The following is a 6,337-nucleotide window of genomic DNA, read 5'->3' on the forward strand; positions in this document are numbered from 1 at the left end:
GTGGGAGAATTGAATTAGGGGAGTATGAGGCCAGAAGTATTTCTGCACTAGAGGTTTATTCACAATGAAATATAAGTGAGGGGAGAAAAAGAAAGGGTTTCTCCCAATACCTAAATAATTCCTGATCAAAATGTTTAATAACCCCTCTTTCCTTAGAACACCAATTCTGATATCTTAGTGTGGTATTAAAGATGTTTAGCTATCTGGCTCTAATTTACAATGTACCTTATTAGCTACTACCTAGTGTGACTCTGGCCAGATGAGTCTACTCATAATTTCTAGAATATGACATTCATATCGTATGACTCCTTTCTTTTCCCATGCCATCGCTTCCACTGGAATGCCCTCCCTAATTTTCTTATTTGGCTCATATCTATCTTTAGGGCCTGCTCCAGCCTCTGGGGAAACTTCCTTGGTCATTCCAATTCTCTTTGCCCTTGAACTTCTAAAGCCCTTGGGTTCTGTACCACTCATTAGGTATTTGCAGCTTGTGTCTCCATAAATTTTGCATGATTATATCCTGTTACCAAATTTAGATTTTTTGGTTCCTTAAAGATCAGAAACAGTACAATTCTTTGGATTCTCAGAGCGGCTAGCACAGTGATTGTACATACTGTAGGTACTCAAATATCGGCTCGTTGATTATATACCTTTTAAAATGATTTGTGAAATGCTTACAAATGTATACCAACTAGGATTCTTCACTAATCTGTAAAAATTAATGTGGAATTGCTCTCTTCAAGATAAGTCCCCAGGCAATTTTTACATGTTTTTGAGCTGTTGCTGACTCAGAACCACGAAGTGAGTTTTTAGCCAGGTTGTCCCCCAGTGCTGTGGAAATACAGGTATGCTGGACTTCCAGTCCACATGCTTCGGTGAACAGCTCAGATAGTAAGGTTATTTGCTTCCCGAGAGAGAAATGGAGTGGATTCTTTCTTTCTCCCTCAAGAAAGTGTTGACTCATCTTTTGCCACAATACCCAAGTAATTTGGAAGTGTGAGAACATGTGCATAGATAGCGTACGTTTTTTAAATAACACTGTTCCATAAAACGTTAACGCTAATTTCTCAAAGTAATTTTTTTTTTTACCTGAGTAGTTCAGTGCAGATGTAGCTCCACGTTGGTAAAACAGTCTCGGAAATTTGAAGTGAATCTGTGGCTGTCACATATCGAGAGGGGATGTTACTGCCATTTAGTGGGCAATGGCCACAGATGCCAATCAGGGAATGTATAGGACATGACCATGCAATGAAAAATTACCCCACATTCCAGATACTTTTCAAATGCCCCTGCAGTCATATGGGCGAAAACCTATTTGTAAGTATCTGAGCCTAATAATTGCATTTACATATAAACACCAAGGATCTCATTTTTATACAGTTTTAAAACATGGTTTTATGTGTTTAGAGTTTTCCATAAATGCCACTGTTATGTAATTCAAGGGAAGTTTGCATTTTGGCTTGTATGGAAATTTAGCAAGCTCCGTTAATCATTCTGAAAAGTCCTATTTCCAATGACAATACCACTTATGGCCTTTGAACGCCCATTGCCACACACTCGTTAGATGTAGAATCATCATTTCAAATATTTATTCCATAAACCATTTTCCAGGAACTTCTTTTCTCCAGATTTATTCAACCCACTGATCTATCCTGCTCTTATCAACATGCTAAACACCCTCAATTACACTCATTAACGTGGCCTACAATTTTTATTTACATGTCCATGTCCCAGCTTTTAAACCGTGAATTTCCTTAAGAACAAAGACTATGCCTTATTCATTCTGATATCTTTAACATCTTGCATGGTACCCAAAATGGAGAAAGTACTTAGGACATGTTTAGTGAGCATATGAATTCATCCTTGCGTTTGTCTTCTGACAAGTATTTATTTAGCATTCACCATGTGTATCGCTTCTCGGCCTCTTGGTTAAGATCAAGTGTAGCATATACCGTGTATAAAATAATGCCAGATGGTAGGACTATTTCAGGGAGCAAATCAAATGTGGTCTCTGATCTCATGGGGCTTAAACTCTAATCAGAGAGAGAAAAAAGTATTATTTACACAATTTTTAGTTCTGATAAGCATTGTCATCCATTATACAGTTGACAAGTATAAGGTGCTATGAGAGTGGATAAAGGGAGAACCCGATTTAGGCTCAACGAGAAATAGGAAACTATATTGAAGTGTATCAGCTACCTACTGTTGCATAACAAATCAACCCAAAGTTAGTGGCTTAAAATAACCACCATTTATCATTGCCCACAAGTCTGTAGATCAACTGGAAGGTCCTGTGGGTCTGGCCCGGGCTCTGATCTCAGCCAGGCTTCCCCGTGAGTTTGTGGGCCGGGTTGGTTGGTCTGGGATGGCCTCAGCTATGATCCTCCAGGAGGGCAGACCAGGGTCATTCACATGGCGATGGTGGGGTTCCAGGATAGCAAGCAGGAGCCTGCAAGGCTCAGGCTCAGAACTGGCACAACATTTCTTCTGCAGGATTCTATCGATCAAGGCAGGCTGCATGGCCACCTCAGATTCAAAGGGCAGGAAAAGAGAATCCGGCTCCCAATGGAAAGAGCTGCAAAGTCACATGGCAAAAAGTGCAGCTAGAGGAGGGGTGGAGAATTATGGCCATTTTCATGATCAGCTGTATCAAGTTAAGACCAGAAGAAGAAGAAGGAGGCAACCAGACAGACGGGGAAGAGAATTGTGATCGGCATGTAAAGACCCTAAGGCAGAAAGAAGCATGAACGTTCCCAGAAGTCAAGAAAGCCAGAGAGGCAATGTGCTGAGTGAGAGAAAGAGCTGTATAAAAGGGGGCTGGTAAGGAGGGTGGGACCACATGCCAAAGAGCCGTGTAATATAGCCACGTTAAGAGCCTGGCCTTTCTCCAGGAATATATTGTTAGCACAAGAGGGACATGTTTAGAGTTTATACATATATATCTCTCTTACCTTATGAGTGGACCACATCTCAGATGAGTTAAATTAGTAGCTCTGGGACCAGGTACCTGCAGTAGTAAAACTTTCCCAGGTCATTCCAAGATGCAGGCAAGGTGGAAACTCTGTGTTAGAGAGAGGCAAGATGTAGGAAGTTATTACCACCTGCTGTCTAGGTGAGAGATGATCGTGGCTTGAATTAGCATACTTAGTGAACGGAGGAATGATGGATTAAATGAGTGAGTGAATGAGTGAATGAATGAATGATTAAATGAGTGAGTGAATGGACAATTAAACGAGTGAGTGAATGAATGAAATCAAACCTAAGTGAGAGGTCTAGGATCTACAGTAAAACTGCTTTGTTGCAAGCCACAGCTCCATCACGTACCAGCTCGGTGACCTTGGACGCCCTACCGACTCTCTCTGAGCCTTCCACATCTTTGTGTCCAAGATGAGGAGAGCAATCATACCTACCTGTGCAATGTGTTATGAGAACTAATGAGGTAATCCTCCCAGGGTATCGAACGCTGTGCCGGGGGCACGATAGGCACGCAGTAAACGTTAGCCACCGTTATGATCGTCGGTAAATGGATTATATCTGCAGCAGTGCGTCGTCTCATGCAGTGAACAGCTTCATCCCCAACAGTCTCCCAGAGGACACTCTATTCCAATTACAACTGTGCTGTGCAGCCCTGAGTTTGCTCATGTGGTTGCGATTAAGCCAAGGCGTGAGCTGGGACCAGATATTGTCCACTTCTGCTTGGCGTGCCGTCGACCCCCAGGCTGTTCCTCCTTGGGTCTCATGCTCTGTCATCTGGCTTCAGCCCATCTGGGGGAGGACAGGGAGAAGCCAGACAGCCGTGAATCTTGCTGTCTGCTCGCGATGTCTGCTGTCTAGGGAGGTCTAAGAGGAGCTCCTGTCAGGGGAAATGTATGGCTCAGTAGCAGAGGCGGATGCCCTTTGGCTGTGCCAGAGCTCAGGGTCAGCTGAAATCCTTCCAGAGACAGCAGGGCCCAGTTGGGGCCTGGCTTTACCACACACTCCTGTGGAACTCAAGGTGATAAGCAAAGGGGAAAAGGAGGCCACTGCAGCCTGAGCCAGAGCTGTTTCTGTGCGTGTGCAGCTGGGGACGGGGGTACAGCTCAATTCACAAGAAAGAGGTGATCTTGCACCATTCTATGTAAAGAACTGTTTCGACTAAAGTACATGTTTTAAGGAGGCTTGCACAGAAGCTAGAACACTGAGCTATCAGAATGGCGATGGCGGTTGTCTCTGAGTAGGAAGATTAGGGATGTTTTCATCGTCTTCACCCTTGTTCTTGATATTCTCATGGGTTACCAATAAGCCCGTATTTTAATACCCCTCCCCCCCAAAAGGTGGACATTTAAAAATCAAATGTCAAGTGTGACAGGGGTTTGCCCTGCATTCTTCCTGGATTGATGAATTGCTCTTTATAATTCTAGAGTGCCGTTCTGGAGAAAAAAGGTTTCACTCCCAACCAATCCCAATTTACTCCATTTGGATGTATTGGATAAATATGTGACCCCCAAAAAAGCAGACGCACAGTCTCCCTGCCTTTCCCCCCTTAGGCCTCCTTTCCGTCAGCACTTGACACTCAAGATTTGCTGTACCCATTCCTTAGGGCTCGAGAGCCCGGTTTATGGTGTTAGAGGTGAGTTGAATGTAAATCAGACACGTCTCAGTAATGTAAGACTTACCGGACCCTCAACTCAAGCTCATCATCTCTCAAATGAAGATAAAGCTAGTATCTGTTTCACAGGCTGTTTGTGAAAATTAAGTGAGATACTAGATATAAAGCACTTAACAGTGCCTGGCATACGGTGACATTTAAAGAACGATTATCCCTAGCCCAGTCTCTCTCGCTATAATGTGCGTGACGTTGACTGTAATCGCTGGGCTCTGGTCGGTTGCCCGCTAGGAAATATAAACATGAAATAAAAACTAAGTCAAATAATAAAAGCAGGCCAGTTTTTATTTTGCCAGTATGTGCCTTGGTGACATCACGTCAGTGGCATTGGCAAACACCAAGTGTTTTCCGAGGAATCTGAGTGCAGAGGACCTGCCCCAAATATCTCCCCACCTGATAAGATTTCCTGCCTGAAACTGACGGTGGTTAGGAGCAGAGCTTTGAAGACAGACCTTGGTCCACGCCCTCTTTCCCCTCCTGATAGCTGTGGGACTTGAGCAAGCAGCTCTGAGGGTTTTTATCTCTCCCGGGGGTAATGACACCTACCTTGGACAGCTGAGGGGCACGTACTGTGGTCTGTGCTGTCGTCCAGCATGTGCCCCAGAACCACCCCAGGGGCTTCCTCGCTTCTCTCGGGCTCTGATCCCACGGTGACTTCTTGGCAGGCTTTCTCGGCTCACCCTGCATAAAACAGGGGCTCTCCCCCACCTCCAACCCTGCTGAACTTTTTGCCAGTGTTCTTACCTGCACCTGAAATGTCACATGCATGTACTAATCACCTCTCAGGATTTCAGTACCACGAGGACAGGGTGGTTGCATGTTGTATTTGATGCTTTACTAATACATGGCATGTAGCAGACACTCTATATGCATAAAGGATCGGATTAATTAACTAATTTTGTCAAGGAGAGCAGGATCTTTGAGAAAGGAGGATAGACGAACACCACAGCATGATGTGGGAAGAAGTCCTTATTGGTCTCAGAGTAATACTAATTACTCACTGATACAACACTGGCCTAGGACATTGCTCTCGGGGCCTCAGTTTCCCCATCTCTCAAATAAAGACCATACCGTACTTACCTCAAACAGCTGGTTGAAGGATAAATTTCAACCGTGGAAACACATCTGCCTTAAACACTGTCAATCACCACCCAAAAATGAGATGTTAGCATCACTTATTTTAAAAGAACACAGCAGTGTATTTCCTGGGTGACACCCTCAAAAGAGAAAGAAAAAAAAAAAAGGTCCAGTCAGAATGGGACAAAGGAGAACGTTTCATTTGGGATCAGTGTCTGGTCTGAAACCTTGCTGCCTCTACCTGCGTCACCCAACGCTCCCTCACTCCCTCAGCCCAGCCTCACAGCTGCGCCAACATTGCTGAGAGCTGGTCTCTGGAAGCCTCCATCCGCCCTCGCCAGCAACGCGCCTTTGGCACATCCAGCCCAGGGTTAGTAATGGGATACAGAGCTTCTCGCTGGGCGAAGCAGGGTTTACGTCAGGAGTTGTCGCTTCCTGGTGGTTGCCTGGTGACCCTAATGGAAAATGAGCTGTGGCAACAATACCACAGAAACCACTCCCTCAGCTGGCGAGCTCCTCGGAAAGCCCTAGTGCCATGGGAGGGGGAGGGGGCTGCTTCCAGATGACTTGTCACGGGGCGCCTCTGTGTAGGCGGCGGTGGTAGGGATAGGCAGA

The 6,337-nt window shown here is 45.0% G+C and overlaps 1 long non-coding RNA gene across 1 annotated transcript; it reads right to left on the reverse strand.

The window, feature by feature from the left end:
* Positions 1-1,565: 1,565 nt before the first annotated feature.
* On the reverse strand, positions 1,566-6,013 carry LOC109491884. The gene is made up of 3 exons (XR_002736147.2): positions 3,411-6,013; positions 2,952-3,061; positions 1,566-2,575 (listed from the first exon to the last, which is right to left on the reverse strand). It is a non-coding gene; the product is annotated as an uncharacterized LOC109491884 (long non-coding RNA).
* Positions 6,014-6,337: the final 324 nt, after the last annotated feature.

Source organism: Felis catus, chromosome D1 (genome assembly GCF_018350175.1).
Source record: "Felis catus isolate Fca126 chromosome D1, F.catus_Fca126_mat1.0, whole genome shotgun sequence".
Classification (NCBI taxonomy): Eukaryota; Metazoa; Chordata; class Mammalia; order Carnivora; family Felidae; genus Felis; species Felis catus.